At 40.6% G+C, this 17,137-nt stretch overlaps 1 long non-coding RNA gene across 4 annotated transcripts in view; it reads right to left on the reverse strand.

Annotated features, from left to right (window-relative positions):
* Positions 1–13,175: 13,175 nt before the first annotated feature.
* Positions 13,176–17,137, reverse strand: part of LOC106028923 (uncharacterized) — a 30,852-nt gene continuing 26,890 nt past the window's right edge. For all 4 annotated transcript variants that reach the window (XR_010045267.1, XR_010045266.1, XR_010045264.1 and 1 more), the window contains one exon: positions 13,176–14,020. This is a non-coding gene — a long non-coding RNA (uncharacterized LOC106028923). The remainder of the gene's footprint in view (positions 14,021–17,137) is intronic.

Below are 17,137 nucleotides of genomic sequence, written 5' to 3' on the forward strand. Positions count from 1 at the left end.
TTTCCCCTATAGCCTCACTAGCATTTTTTATTGTTTGACTTCCTGCTGATTCCATTCCTTGTGGGGTAAGATGGAATATTATTACTTTACAATGCTCTAAGCACCATAGTTATTGAACATTTTTTATGCATTTATCGGCTGTTGGTGCTTCTCTTCTGAGATGTGTCTATTCATTGTAGTTGCCCGTTTTTTGGTCAGGTTTCTTATTTGGGGAGGTACCTCTCCAGGTTTCTTTTGTTATCCTCTTCTTCTTTTGGCACCTGGAACTGAACTCAGGACCTTGCACCTGCCAGGCAGATGCTTATGCCATTGAGCTGTATCCCCAGTCCTCTCCAGCTTTCTTGTTACCTGTACCACACAATGGACACTTGTTGATGCTTCTTTGTGAACATGGGCAAATATTTCTGTAGAACAAGTGCCTGCAAAGGGGATTGTTGGCATGAGATTGTTGTAGATATGAGACTTTAATTGCTCCAGGTACACTCCACGTGGCAGGACTGACAGTGCTCATTTCCTCCGCTTTTTCATCACTGCATATCCTTCAGGTTTCTGAGGAAATGTGATTTAAAAATAACCTTTTCATCTTCCAGAAATCTCAGTGAAAATTACATCACCGAACTACATAAGGATTCCTTTGAAGGCCTGCTATCCCTCAGATATTTGTAAGTTACTTAATCATCATTATTTAAGTTATCTGTAAAGTGAGGAGGCAGTTCTAATTACATACTCTCCAAAATCTCTTCCAGAAATAAAATGTGCAAGTGTGCAAGTGTGTATAGGGCTAAGTCTGTGTCTATCATCAAATATGCTATGCACATTTTCACTTTTTACATCAGAAGGTACAAATGGGAAAAACCCAACTTACACAGGAAAAGTAGTAATAAGATCTGAGCACTTACCGGTGTTATAACATGAACCTTGTTTTATTAGTGCTTATGTACCATTGGCTTGTATTTGTATTTACCATATGGGCCACCGATCCAATTGATCCAGTCTTTTTTATTTAGCTCATAAGTTCATTATGTTTTTGTTGTGTTTTCTTTTTTAAGTGGTTTAAAAGAAAAGGAGGGCTGGGGATATAGCTCAGTGGTACAGCATCTGCCTGGCAAGTGTGAGGCTGCAAATTTGAGAGTTCAATTCCCAGTACAAAAAAGAAACAAACCTCTCATGAATATATACAACAGAGACTATATGTGACCTGCAAAGTCTATAAGTATTTGCTATATGGTGTTTATAATAAAGATTTGAAAAAGCTGAATCAGAACAAAGGAATTAAAGTTAACTTTAGAGTGCTGCCTAGAGGACCAGAATGTAGTGTGTAGAGCACCTGTGCTAATTTGAGCGCCATTAACCCAGGGTGTTTAGACGATTGAATCTGAATAAAACTAACACTTAAAGTATTAAATAAGTTTTTAAACTATTAAATAATTAACTAAGCAGGTAAACTGTTGTATTATCCAGATGGTTAAGATACCAGAAGAATTGACTGCCAGCATTTTAGTGCTGGAATGATGACACCCATCTTAAAAACAGATTTTTAAAATGGTGATTAAATGGTATAGCGTGGTGGTGCACTCCTGAAATCCCAGCCTTTGCGTGGCTGAAGCAAGGGATTATTGCATGTTCAAGACCAGCCTGCCTTACAAAGTGAGCCCAAGGCCAGCCTGAACTACATAGCATGACCCTGTCTCAAAAAAAAAGTAAAAAAGTAAAAAAATGCTATTGCTGGACATGTTTACACTCAGCATAGAAATACTCCATCTTCACTAAAATAATCACAATCTCTGCAGTCTTGTTGTCAAAGAGGAATTACTTGCATAGTATTTTTAACTGTTTAGAGAAAGGAAGATACTATGCTCTTTGGTGTGAAAGCTTGATTTTTGTTTTGTTGTTTTGTGTTTGGTTTGGTTTGGTTTCTGGTCCAGTGGGTCCAGAAGTGTAAATATTATTAATGGTAATTAAACTAATTTTGTGGTATTTTGGCAAATAGAGCCTTTTTTCAAATGTAGAAGGCTTGAAGAAAGTAGGCATAAAGAATTTTTACTATACGAGACTAAAATTAGTCTCTGGAATTATCAAACATTCCCGGCCCTAAGGCAGTAGTGGCAAACCTGGGCATGCATAGACAAAAAATCAAAGGAGAGAAAACAATTGTTCTATGTGACGAGAGACCAAAAAAAAAAAAAAAAAAAAAAGCAAGAGTAACTTGCCCATAAACTGCAGAATGGATAAGAAAGATACGGTATTTACATACAATGGAAAGCTGCCCAGCTATAAAGTAGGAAATCTTGAGGCTATTGTAGGGAAATGGATGCAACTGAGAACATGTTCATGGGTAAAATGGTTTGGACACATACAGGTGAACACCAAGTTATCCCCCTAGCATCAACAACTGAAGGAGTTAGTGGGATCCAAAAGGCACATTAGATTATAACAGTGATAGTTGAGGAAATGCCTCAAAAAGGAAAGTGGGAATCACTGCTAATTACCAATTACCTCGTTTTCAATTCTCGTACAATTTTCATAATTTTGTTAGATTTGGTTTTATTGTGTCTTGGTTGTTAGATTTTTCTGTGCTTGGTGATATGGGCAGCTATTTTGAAGGTAACAGGATATATTGTGGTAAACATCGTTGTTTACCTATCATCTTATTTTGAAGTCCTATAATGCTTTTATTCTTTTGTTTTGATTGGTTTTATTCTGTTTTGTTTTGCTTTTATTATGTGTGAGGGTATGGATGACTATTGTGAACAAAAGGAAACATTATGGAAGCCATTGTTGATTTCCCATCATCTTGTTTTGAAGTCCTGTAATGTTTTAATTCTTTTGATAGGTTTTATTCTATTGTGTTTTATTTGATTTTATTATGTGTGATGGTATGAAGTTATTTTGAAGAAAAAAAGAGACAGTATAGTAGCCATTGTTATTATCTTGTTTTGAAGTCCTGTAATGCTTTCATTCTTTTATTTTGATTGGTTTTGTTCTGTTTTGTTTTGTTTGATTTTATTTCATGTGATGGTATGGACAAGCTATTTTGAAGAAAATGGAGACATTATGGTAGACATTATTACTTTTCCATTGCCTTGTTTAGAAGTCCTCTATCATTTGCATTGTTCTGTTCTTATTTGCTTTATTCTGTTTTGTTTTGATTTATTCTCTTTAAAATAAACAAACAAAAAAAAAGAAATTGAAAACTAGGTTTGGTGGTGTAATCCTAGCATTCAAAAGGGTGAGCAAGGATTGCTGCAAGTCTGAGGGTTGCCTGGGCTACAAAGTGAGCTCAGGGCCAGCCTGAATGCTGTAGCAAAACTGTTTCAAAATGACAGGGCAAGAAATAAAAGCCATTAAGTAGTATATCTGCAGTCTTAGCACCTAGGAGGAGGAGACAAGAGCACGGTGAGTCCGAGACTAGCCTGGGCTACACAGTGAGTTCAAGGCCAGCCAGGACTACCTAGTTTAGAACTGAAAAACACAATCTAATAGTTGAATACTTTATTTATGAAGATCATGAAGGTGAGAGTCCTAGAGAAATTACAGACAGGATATGGGGTCTACAATGTTCAGATACAAGTCCATTCTAAAGCCTAGTTTTCATACTACTTACTTACTAGTTATTTAAGGCAATGTTTTCCTTGTTCTAGAGATTTATCCTGCAATAAAATACAGTTTATTGAAAGAGAAACATTTGAAGCACTACCCTTTTTGCAGTTCTTGTAAGTTGAAAAATATAACTTCATTACATTTATAGTCTTGTAAGTTTCTTTGCTACAAATTTGGAAAATCCTTTAAACCTCTACAAAGTGGATTATAAAGATTATCGCACAGGTCAGAGAGAGCCACTACAGAGCAATGATTCTCAGTTGGTTTGATTTTGCATGGAGGTGACAATTGCTATTGGCATGGAGAGGGCAGAGATCAGGGATGCTGCTAAGCATGCTACAGTGTTCAGTCAGACACTCAACACAAAGAATCAGCCAGCTCCAAATGTCACTAGTGCGGAAGCTGTGGAATGCTGTTCAAGAGCAATAAAGATCACTCAGCACAAGTATTTATTAAGCTTTCTTTCTTTGTACCTAGTGCATTTCACTTGTAAATATGAAAGTATAAATTATAAGCCACCATCTTCCAATGAGATTTCTTTAGTATATGGAAAAAGTATTTCAAGTGATGTTTCATCATATATAAGTTGAAATAACTGCCAAATGAAAACTGTTCAAAAAGAGCATCTTTTTTCTTTCAATTATGTCCTTTTATTTTTTTGGTAGAAATCTTCGTTGCAATTTACTCATAAAAGTGAGCTTTGGAACATTTCAAGCATGGCATGGGATGCAGTTTTTACACCAAGTGTAAGTGAAATAAATGATAAACATATGTAAAAACAAAAACTGTTACCAAATCTATGTATCAACTTCATGCAGTTATTCACTAGCTGGATCCTGAAATTGCTTTGAAAAGTAAGTCTTAAGATCCACTGATTACTTTCAGATAAGATGAGGAGCATCCAGGATGGTATGGCCAAAGACTCCATTCATTATTTCCAAATGAGGAAACTAAGGTACAAAGAGGCCAAGGGATTTGATATAACATGTTTGATGACAGGGTCTTGCTATGCAGTCAAGGCTGGCCTAAAAGTCACATTTGTCCTGCCTCAATCCCCTGAGTGCTGGGATTGTAGACATGTGGGTTTTTCTTACCACAAAGCAATTGCTTCCTGCAGATGAGCGAGCTGACTTCTATAACTTCTAGGTAGCCTGCTCTGCATTCTCAGGTAGTGGTCTTTGGCATGAGCAACACAAGGTGTCACACAGGTAACACTCAAATTAGCATCGTTTGGAGCTCAGGGCTGCTGTGAAGGCTGTGAACGAATGTTCCTTGAAATTCCACTTGCTTGCTTCTCACATGCAGAGTTCTCACTATTCAAACATATACACTAGAGAACTTCACAGGACTAAGTTTAATGTAAAGTTCTACAAGAAGCAAAAGGTACCAAAGCTTTTTCACTGCCGGTGTCCACTAAATGGGAAAGTAGAAAGAATTCCTGAAAGCCTGCCACCACGTGCTTCTCTCCCTAACCACCCACAATGTTGTTTTTGAAAAAGTATTGACTTCTGAAGTTATGAATTATCTGTGTGCAATTAGAACTTCAAAATGTCCAACAGGGGGCTGGGGATTTAGCTCAGCGGCATAAGCGCCTGCCTTGCAAGCAGGCAGTCGTGAGTTCGATCCCTGGTACCGATAAAAAGGAAAAAGACAAAAAAAAAAAAATGTCCAACAGGTGGGTGTTTGTGTTAAGAGATAGTGTGGAAAATATGTATAAAAATACATTTCTCTAGCCCAATTCCACATGCTTTCTCTCCTGCTCCCTTTGATAAGAAGTGCAGGCTTTACTTCCTTTCTGCTGATGTTTAATAGCCTGAAGGGGATTTCAGACTCAAGATGAAAATCCCCATCTCCACCTGAGTTGGGAAAGACTTCCCACCTGTCTCGTGGGTCCAAAGTCCAGTTCACACAGTCTGAAATCCCTGGGGGGAGGTTTAGGATGCATCTGGAGCTGGTTAATTTCACCTGCATCCTCAACCGTGTGAACTCCTCACTCTCCTTGTCAACCTGGTGATGCACAGCCTGGGAGACACTGAAGGCTTGCTTTTGAAGGAAAGTGGGCACAGGTGAAGCACTAGAAAAGACTCATAATGGAGGAGACAGTGACTTGTGACATCTGATGCTAAGGTTTTTCTTAACAGAAAGGCAGTTGCTTCCTGGAGATGAGAAAGTGAGAGCTAAGTGGTGCTGGACATTCATGCTCACAGCACTTGCTGTGAATAGAGCCCTGCCTCTCAAACTACTCTACAGTTACTTCAGTAGATTTGCACAGTCAGTCAATTGTGGCATGCACCTGTAGTGTCAGCTACTCAGGAAGGCTGAGGCAGGAGGATCATTTAAGCTTAGGAGTGGGGGCCAGCCGTGGCAACGTATCAAGCCCCTATCTCCCTTGAGAAAGTAAAAAGATCAACATAATGGTCACAATCCACCAAGTGTGTGTTTGGGACTGGGTACCTGGGCTTTGGGTTCAAGTTTCCCAGGAGACAAAGCTAGCTGACCGTCACCACAGTGAGACAGAAGCCTATCGCATCTCTTTTCAAAGGGAAGTCGCCAAGCTAGGATGCCAATACTTTTATGACCAACATGTTCAGTCTGGAGCTCATTATCAGTTGAAGTATTTCTCCCTGCTATACAAATGCCTCCGCTGTGGTGGATTTATCATGAGTTGAGTGGAGGGGAAGCCCTGGGACTCCTCACTTGCACAGGACCCTTCAATGTCCTGGTGGGCCCTAGAAATTTCTGTAGGCATACATTTTGCATGCTTTTTCATTAAAAGGCACTTTGCAAATTTCATAAGGTTCAGGCCCCACTAAGTCTGGTTTCATGCCTGGATGCTAGGGAATTATAACCTAGTTAATAACTTTGATAGAGCCTCTGCATTACTGACGACATTGGAACAGTAATTAGCAATCTGTTGGGGTCAGTCTGACTTGAATCTGAAACCCACCTCAAAGATACGCCAAGAACTCAGTGGGAAGGTGCCACTCTGAGTGGTAGGAAGACTCGCATCTGCAAGATGACGAAGCCGCTGTGCTGTGTCACAGTGCTCCTCTCACCCTGTAGTGTACTGTACTTTCCTGCTTTCAGTTGGCCCACACTCACTCTGCAGAGCATTGATCTTCCTTTGTTTATTAACTGAAACCTTGCTACCTCAGAAAAATCGGGATTGAAATACATTACGAAAAACCGGCAGTGTTGACGTTCCTAAATGTTAAGTGTACTCCCGTCACCACAGTGAGACAGAAGCCTATCGCATCTCTTTTCAAAGGGAGATGGGACTTTCAAGCGTTTCTCCTGCATTCCACAACTCAAGTGCACACTCATGGCTGCTTTTTGAAAATTCTTTCAGTCACTTCATCAGTTCTAACATTACAATATCCTCCATTTAGTTTTTTATTATTTTTGAGACAGGATCTTGCTATGTATTCCAGCCTGGCCTTGAGCTCACTTTGGAGCCCAGGCTGGTATGAAATTGAGGCAATCCTCCTGCCTCCATCTCTGAAGTGAAGGTCTGTGCTTTTACACACTGAGAAGACTTATACAGTAGAAACACCCTGACAGATGTAGAGTATATTCACATGCTGGCTTGTCTAGGGTCAGGCAACAACTGATCTAAGAGAGAACAGGGGAAAATCTAAGTCTGTCCCGGCTGAAGTATTTACCCTGTACTAGGATGCTCATGAGGTCAGTGTGGCCACATTAAAGGGAAACTGAGCCATGGTCCTGAGACAGCCTCCTGCTCACAGCAGTCTACTGGCCTCAGTCTCCCATGCACAGATGTTTGCTCATCTCGGTGCATACACTTCCGGACTGTGCCGGGACCTCGGCAGTTCTTCTAGCTTCACAGGCAGACACGTGACACATGAAAATATCAACTCAGGTTTGTCCTTTGAGCTGACACACTTTGGCTCTTTAATTTGTAAAGCTTAAAAGATTTGGGTGTTACATCCAGCAATTACTTCACCTTCCTTCTCCAACAAGGCAACGTCTCTGCTCTTGGAAGTTTAGCAGTTCTTCCTCTTCCTGTCACATTTCTTTAAGGCTACATTTATCAGGTGTCTGTTAAGGCACCACATTAAGTAGATATGCTATTGAGATAACACACTGAACGCTCTTCAACGGGCACTTAGCATGTGGCAAATACTCAAATATGTTACTTTAGTCTTATTTTCCCAACAACTCCTGCATTGTTACTATTATTCCCACTAATTCAAAGACGAGGAAGCTGGACTCAGAAGCCTGGGCTAACTCAGTCAGGTGCACACCATTCGTGAGTGGTAGGACTACTCGGTCAGCTTTGCACACAATTTTCTATGCAGCTTTTGTTCCCTTGTACTAGGAACTGACTGATTTTTGTACTTTGACTGTACTTTGGAGTTGGCTTCTAACTTCAGTAGGACCTTTGGGACAGACAGCTCCAACTGTTTTCTGCTAGTTTGACACTCGTAGAGTTCCTGGCCTGGCATGACAGTTGTGAGCATCTGAAGGTTCCCTGCTCACTGGCCAGTGTAGATGACCTCTATATTCATTTTTATTGCCTTTTGTGGTACTGGGGATTGAACCCAGGGCTTTTGCACTGAGCCACATCCCCAGCCTTTTTTTAAATTTAGAAACAAGTTCTCTTTAAATTGCTAAACTATCCAGGCTGGGCTCAAATTTTGACCTCTGGCCTCAGCCTCCTAGTGTGCTGGGACCGCAGGCCTGCCCCACTGGGCCTGGCCTTCACCGTCATTCTTAGTGGCTGGGGGAAAGGAAGCAGGGAGAGAAGAGGTAGGGGTGGAGAACCCGCTTTCACAGAGCCCAGCAGTGAGTGGCCTGTTGAAAGCTATACTTTGAGCCACTGTGCTTATTAGTCATGTGACATTCATGTTCTTTCACTTCATGACATCATCTCATTGAATATTGTCTAACGTTACAAATGAAGCAAGATAAACTGCATCTGGAAGAATGCACTAAATGGGGAAGCTCACCTGGCGAGAACGAGCCGCGTGGCTCCCAGTCCCACCATTGACTCCCTCTGCCCTTGTCAAGGAAGAGTCTGAAAGTCACTCCTCTTTCTGCCCTCTGCCAACAGGACTGTGCTCTCAGCACTTGGTCCTCCATATATTACAACACGGCTCTTTTCAAAATAAAAGCACAGCTTTATAGAGAACAGTTCAGTGGTGTTTAGTGTATTCATGAGATTCCACAATAATCTCCATTATCTCATTCCACAACACCCTCATCACCCTACAAAGCAACCCTGTACCAGTGAGTGAGCACTCCCCATTTCCTTGGTGTGCTGCCACACCAAGCTGGCTTTGGTTTTGTGAGACAGAATCTTGCCATGCAGCTCAGGCTGCCTTCCAGTTCATTGTGCACCCCAGGCTGACCTTGAACTCATCATCTTCACTCTGTCTCCTGAGTGCTAAAATTATAGGGATGCCTCATTATGCCCAGCTGGAGCACAAAGGTTTTTAGTTTTGGTAAAATCTGCTTTATATACTTTTCCTTTGGTTATCATATATAGAAACAAGAGCATAAGCATTTGCTCCTGTTTTCTTCTAAGGGTTTTATAGTTTAAGACCTTGTACTAGGTATCTGCTATGCTTTGAGTCAGTTTTCTAATACTGCTGTGTAGAGGGGCCCAACATCATTCTTCTGCATGTGGATATCCAGTACTCCTAGCAACATTCTGCAAGACTGTTCTATTGTTTTCACACCTGTCAACAGGCAGTTAACAGTAACGGTGAAGGTTTATTCCTGGACTGTCAGCACGATTCCATTGATTTACAGGCTAGTCTTAGTCTAATACCACACTTCGGTTTGCTGTAGATCTCCACTGGGTTTTGAAAGTGGAAACTGAGTCCTAGTCTGTTCTTTTTCAAGATGGTTTTGGTGATTCTGAATCTCCTGACTTGGTATGTGAATTTTACAAAATGGCTTGCCAGGTTTTGGAAAGAATCCAGCTGGAAGTTTTTTTTTTTTTTGGTACCGGCAAACAAACTGATGACTGTGCCCTTGCAAGGCAGGCGTTTGTGTCACGGGCCTGAATCCCCAGCCCTCCAACTGGAATTTGATGTTTTGTTTCATTTTGTTTAGCAGTACTGGGCCTCGTGCTTGGTAGGTGAGTGCTATACCACTGAGCCCAGCCCCAGCCCAGGTAGCTGGGATTTTGATAGGAACTGTGCTGAAATCATAGCTCAGCTTGAAGTATAGTGACATCTTTTTTTGTTTTTTTGTACCAGGAATCAAACTCAGGGCCTAGTCCTTGCCAGACAGGTGCTGTGCCACTGGGCTACATCGTCGGCACCTGTGCCCTCTTAATAGTAATGATGTCTTCTGATCCATGATGACAAATGTCTTCTATTCATTTAGATCTTTAATTTCTTTTAACAGTGGTTTATAGTTTTCAACATATGTTTTGTACTTCTTTGGTTACATTTAGTCCTAAATGTTTTATTCTTGTCAACACATGGAATAATTTTCTTTTCTTTTTTTTTTCAACACATGGAATAGTTTTCTTTTCTTCTTTTTTTTTTGTTTTTGTTTTTGTTTTTTGTTTTGTCTTTTTCCTTTTTATGTGTACCGGGGATCGAACTCAAGACTGCCTGCTTTCAAGGTAGGCGCTTATGCCACTGAGCTAAACCCCAGGCCCTGGAATAGTTTACTGAATATCATTCTTAATTTTCTTTCTGACCCTGGCAGTGGAGCCCAGAGCCTTGTATGTGCTAGGAAAGTATGCTGCATTGAGTTACACTGCAATGGAAAAAGACAGCCAATTTTTGCATAAGGATCTTGCGTTCTACAACCTTTAATGTTACTAGTCCTAGTTTCCTTCCATGTATGCATTCATTATGGTTTTCTCTTCTCTTTTGATTTGTTTATTTGTTTGATTAAGAGATTTCACTACGTAGTTCAGACCGGCCTTGAAGGTACTATGCAGGCCAGGCTGACCTCCAACTCAGAGTGATCCTCCTGCCTCAGCCTCCTGGGTCCTGGGATTCCAGGCATGTACTGCCACAATGACTGGCTTATACTTTCACACTTGTACCAGGGACTGAGCTACATTCTTGTCCCTTGCTTTATTTTTATTTTCAGATAGGATCTACTAAATTCACTAAATGTCTAGGCAGGAATCCTCCTGCCTCTCAAAGTGCTGGTTGCAGGCCTGTAGCCACATGCCTGGTTATGCTACAGTTTTCTATATGTATATGCAAGTGTACAGTTTTGTTTTCCCTGGCTGCCCTGGCTGAAACCTCCATATAGATTTTAATAGATACAAGAAGAGATCTTTGCTTTGATGTTAGCCATGGTGGTGTTTTTCCTTTTTATTTTTGTGCCCTTTACTAGGCTGAAGTGATTTATTTTTGGGACCGGTGATCGAACTCATGAGCTGGCCCTTGCCAGGCAGGTACTTATGCCTCAGCCCCAGAGGTGATTCTATTCCTAGTTTGTGGATGTTTTTATAGTGAAAAGGAGTTAATTTTTAAATGCTCCTACTGCATTAACATAGATGAACACGTTTCTTTCAGTCTATTAATATTGTTTTAGACTGATGTTTATGTTGAGCCAAACTTGCATTCCTGGACTTGGTCATGATGCATAGTGTTATCTGTATGCTCTGTTTAATGTGGTTTGTGAGGAATTTTATATCTATTCTCATAAGAAATACTGCTTCAGGATTGAGGACATAGCTCAGCAGCACAGCACCTGCCTGACAAGTGCGAGGTTGTGAGCTTGATCACTGGTACCAAAATATATATTCATATATACGTATATATATTCATAATTTTCTTGATTTATATCTTTTTTGTATAGGGGGGCAATACTGACTCCTAGAATGAAGTAGGAATGATTCTGTCTTCTTTTACATGTTAGAAAATGTTTTGAAGGTTTAGTGATATTGCTTATTTTTATTTTATTTTATTTTTTGTCTTTTTCCTTTTTATGGGTACCAGGGATCGAACTCACGACTGCCTGCTTGCAAGGCAGGTGCTTATGCTGCTGAGCTAAATCTCCAGCCCTGGTATTGCTTCTTTAATCAGTTGGCAGATTTCACCAGTGAAGCCATCTGATCATGAGATTCTCTTCATCCCACCAAAGAGAAAACAAAAGGCTCTTCTTTTGTGAGAAGTTTTGGTCAATAACTCAATCATTCTATTTAAATAGGTCTGTTCAAGGTTTTGTTGTTTCTTCAGTTTCTAGAACCATATCTATCATCTAGGTTATCTAAGTTATTGGCAAATAATTTTTTGGTTTTCCCTTATAATCCATTCCATTCTAGTAATAATCCATTCCATATCAGTAATAATTCCACCCTTGTTTGAGACACAGTTTATTAGTTCAGACTGATCTTGAAGTTGCTGTGATCCTCTTGCCCCAAGGTCCCAAGTGCTGGGATTGTAGACATGTGTCACCACACCCAGCCATGTCCCCTCCTTTGTTAATGATGTTTGCCCCCAAAACAGAGTCTTGCTATATAGTTAATGCTGGCCTTGAACTCACAGCTGTCTTTCTGCCTCAGCCTCCCAAGTGCTGGGATTATACCACCAAGCCCGGCACTGTTGATCTTTTACCACTGAGTTGTTTTGGTATCTAGAATACAATTTAGGGCCTCATGCTTGCCAGGCAGGCACTGGGCTCATAAGCTGCTAAGCTGTCTCCACAGGATCTTTGTTAAAAACTAATTTTTGGCAGTGTTGATTTTCTCTATTGTTTTTCAATTCCCTGTATCACCTTTTTCTGTTCTACTCTTTACTGTTTCTTTCTGCTATCTTTTTTTTAAGTTTCTTGGATTTTTTTCCTTGTTTACTCAGAGCTTTATATTACTGATGAGAATTTTTAATATTTGCATGTGTGTGTATACCTTTCCTAAAGTGTTGGTGCTGGGTGTCTTCTTTCACAGTGATGTTGAGGTATTTCCTCATGTCTGTTATTTCTTCTTGACCTGTTAGTTGCTTATATATGCTTAATTTCTATATTTAGGAATTTACCAAACTTCTTCCTGTCATTGATCTGTGATTTCATCCCACCTTCTTTAGAGAACATATTTTGTGTACTAGTCCTTTTAAGTGTATTGAGACTCGAAGTAGGTGTGATGACACATGCTTGTAATCCCAGCATGGTAGGTTCAGCAATGAGGACTGCAACTTCAAGCACATGCTGGGGTACATAGCAAGCCTGGAGCTGATTGGTATTGCAGAGAGACCCTGCCTCAAAAGAAACAAAGAATGGATGGACACTTGACCTAGTCTATCTCAATAGACCTGGCTTAATAGTAAAAGGTCCCAAGGGTCTTGAGACACATGCATGTGGCACTCACAGGTCTTTTCAATGTGCCCTTAAGAAGACTGTGTTTCTTCTTGTTTTTACATTGTTGTTGGGAAATGTCCTACACAGGAATGTTAGGTTTGGTTGGCTTATAATAAAGGCTTCCTTATGAAGCAGTCACTTTTAGGGATTTTGTTTTTAGCCTCTTTTTTTTTTTTTTTTTTTTTTTTTTTGGTTTTCTATCCACTTTTTTCCTACATTTTTTTCACTTTCTCTTTTCCACAGGATCTTTTACAGACATACAGAATCCCCAAAGGGAACACTGCTTTATGCATTTTAAGGTTTATTCATAGGTAATCAAAGAAAATGGTTTTTTAACCTATGAATCAGCTCCATACCAAAAAAAGAATATCAACTTTTTATGTAATTTCATGCATATTGAAAATACAGATAACTTTTATCCCATTGCATTTTTCAGAATTCTCAATAATAATCCTCTGACAACTATCGAAGATCCATCACTTTTTACATTACAAGCATTAAATTATCTGTAAGTATTGCCATAACCTTTAAGTCATAATATGACTTTGGCTCTTCTTGCTTCCTTCCAAGAATGGTACAGTATTGTACTTTGATCCTACAGGTCATAAGTTTAATTTTAATCAGGTTATTCACAAAGAGAAGGATTAAGATGTATAATGGGCAAGAGAGTCAGCAGGGATCGGGAGCACCACTGAGGAACACGGTAGACACGGATCACATCAGTGGATGCAGGAACACCATTACCCCAGGAAACATAGTGGCCTTGTTACTAAAAAGAACAACACAGTGAGAGATGTGAATGCAATATAAAAATGTGAAGTATGATGGTGACTGAAACACAGATGCAGCATCTACTATGCAATGCCAAGGTCATTCATTTGATGATGAAAACATTAAATTTGAATTTTTGCATGAAGACTTCTCTGGGATTATAGTTCATGTAAAGTTATGTGCTGGCTTGTTTCACTGGGAGGCAAAAGTGCAATAATAAGATATCCTTCAAATACCTGTTGAAGCACAGACTTTTGGCATTGGGCTTCCTCATTTCTGTCTGGCTTTCTTCTTCAGGGACTTGGGACAGACGCATGTGTCACTCACAGTACTGGAGAACATCCTCACGAAGTCTCTTGAATTGGAAAGACTGTAAGTTAGTTTTTTTCTCAGATCTGTTTCTCTTGGGTTCATTGTTGTTGCTAGGTTTGTTTTACTATTAAGTCAGGCTTATGGACGTGTGATTTCCATGTCACAAAACTCACATGTTTGAGGAGTTTGTGTGGTTATGTAGCCACCACCACACCCCTGCTGTAAAACATCTGGGTCACCTTCAGAAGGCAGCTCATGTCCTTCACAGCTGGTTCACTCTATCTATCACGGCTCCCAGAATCTGCCAGTCTTTATTTCTGCCCTGTACGTTTACATTTTCTGGAAGGTCTTATAAATGAAATCATGCAGTGTGCAGCCATTTGTGTTTGGCTATTATCCACTTAGGATAATCATTCATACATCCCACGTGCAGTCTATGGGAGTTCAAATGGCAGCTAGGCGTGGCGGCCCAGGCCTGTAATCCTAGCACCCAGGGAGACTGAGGCAGGAGGATGGCAAGTTCAAAGTCAGCCTGTGTATCTTACTGACAGTGTGACCCTGTCTCAAAATGAAAATGCATAAATACATGTAAAAGCTGGACAAAAAGAGAGGCTGGAGACAGCCCAGTGTGAATGCCCTCAGTGTAATCGCTAGTACCCCAATCAAAAACAAAGAAAAGAGTTACCACATCATCTTTACCTGATCCCTGCATTTCAGTCTATAAAAAAGGTAAGCCTTTTTAACACCATGTATGTGGATCTATCTCATTGTAGCTTAAGTGTGCATTTCTTTACTAGCTAAGCTAATGATGATTATCTTTATGAGTGCAGATATTATTTTTTAAGTACTTGGCCTTTCTTACTGAGCTATGACCTCCCCTTCCACATTTTTCATTTTGTTATTTTGAAGCAAGGTCTCACCATGGATTTATGTTGCCCAGACTGGGCCAAATTTACAAACATCCTACCTCAGTTTCCCAGAGCACTAGAGTAGAACAGAAATCTTAACTTTAAAAATTTTGATGAAATAGAATTTAGCAAGCTTTTGTTCTTTCAGGCCTTTTCTTGTCTTACCTAAGAAATCTTTGTTTTATGTGCCCATTGTTTAACCCATGGCTACGAGATTTTCTCACTTGCTTTCTTCCAGAATTGCGCTGTGTAACTCTAGTCATACTTAGGTCCGTGATTATTTTCAGAGGTGCTGGGGATTAAACCCTGGTGCTTGCACTAGCATTTTTTATTGGTAGTTTTGAGACAGGGTCTCACTAAGTTGCTGATCTACCTGGGCTGGGCTCCAATTGGTGATCCTCCTGCCTCAGCTTCTGAGTGTTAGGATTACAGGTAGGTTTATGATCTATTGTGAGTTAATTTTCATGCAGAGTGTGAAGTATATTACTGTACTACTGTATGTAGTGCCCTGTTTTGATGGTTTTTATACCACTGACTGCAACTTGAATTGTGCCATCCTCCTCCAATATAGCAAGCTAAATAGAAGCTCACTTAGTAGTGAAGTAGTTGAGGGTTTGCAAGACACCTTTCATTTAGCAGTCTGCGCTCATTGTTTCTGTCAGGTCACCTCCTCAACTGACTTCCCACACTGCCAAACCCCTTGGTTTCTGCTCCAGGCTCGTCTTCCTCAACTTCCTGCAGCACCTGCTTCCCTTCCCACCCACATTAGCTAGACACCATCCTTTCCAGAGCCACTAGTAATTCATGGCTGCTTTCATCACGTAGTCATTGCTCCCTCATCCTCCTCTCCCTTCTGTATTTTGAGATACTATGGATCAAACCCAGGACTTGAGCACACTAGGCCAGCTCTCTCCCTCTGAGCCACTTCACCCCCACCGAGTCCTCCTTGACCTTTTGAATGCTCCAGTTGTCTAGATTTACCAAGTTTGATCTGTGTTATTAACCGCACAATATAGGTAGGGATAAACTGACTTTTTTGCCAAATGTCTCACATTTACCACTCGGAACCCAAGTTGTGAAAGGGACCTCACACATTGGAAGCTGATTCCCACTTTTTTTTTTTTTTGCTTTTTCATTTTTATCGGTACCAGGGATCAAAGTCATGACTGCCTGCTTGCAAGGCAGGCGCTTATGCCGCTGAGCTAAACCCCCAGCCCGGATTCCCGCTTTTTAGAAGCCGATGTACTTCCTGTGCACTCCCAACCCACAGTGAGACTTACAAGTTGAAAGGAGATGCTTCTGAATGAAAGGACACATTCCTGTCACTCAGCACTAATCTCCAGGACCTTCATGTGAGGCCCACCACACGCACTGCTGAGCTTCCTTCTGTGGGGACCCCTCTCTCCCTCCTATTTACTCACAATATCCAAAAGCTGCAGTGGCTGTTGGCTTCCTACCCAGCCGCAAGGGCTGCCTCCAGCACTCCTTCCTGCTCCACACTGTGGAGCCTCGTCCTGCCTCTTTACCATTCAAGGAGCAGCTTTCCATTAACTCAGAACTCTGTGTCCTGTCTGCAGGATCTTACCGAGCAATATGGTCTGCTGCCTCTGCCAGTTTAAAAATGATATTGAAGTTGTCGACAAGACAGTCAAGCTGCACTGTGATAGCACCTGTCTGACCAATGCCATGCAGTGTCGTGAGTCTCAATTGCCTAATGATGTTTTCATGTTTCTTTTATTTGCTTTTTAATTTCTAAATAGTGATACAAAGGCTGTAAACTAATGATACAATTGGTTTGCACTTATAATGTGCAGTTATGTGCACTTATAATGTGCAGTGCAGCTTGTAAGCTGGTTTTTTATATATTAGGTCTCTATTCCTTCAACCTTAGGCAGGTGTACATCCGTTTTATCATCTTTTCGAAACTGTCAAGCCGTACTATTGTATTGGAGCCTGAGTTTCTGATTGCCTAACTACAATTGCTTGTCTCTTCTAAGGGAATGCAGGGTTGTTCCATGCCCAGACTGTCCAAACCTGAGCTTATCATGAGTCTAAGATGACTCAGGTGCATTTAAGGATTTTTCCGTATGTCGGGTTTATTAGCTCTCACTTCATGCTTGCCACATGTGAGTGCTTTCACATCCAGAGAGCTTGAATACAGGGACAAATAATAAATAGTGGCACTACGTTTCTTATGCAAAAGAACTTTGCTTGGTTTCCAAAACAAATTTTTACCAATTACAGTATTCATT

Source organism: Cavia porcellus, unplaced genomic scaffold, assembly GCF_034190915.1.
Source record: "Cavia porcellus strain 051 isolate PalLab524CR breed Dunkin Hartley unplaced genomic scaffold, mCavPor4.1 scaffold_32, whole genome shotgun sequence".
In the NCBI taxonomy this organism is placed as follows: domain Eukaryota; kingdom Metazoa; phylum Chordata; class Mammalia; order Rodentia; family Caviidae; genus Cavia; species Cavia porcellus.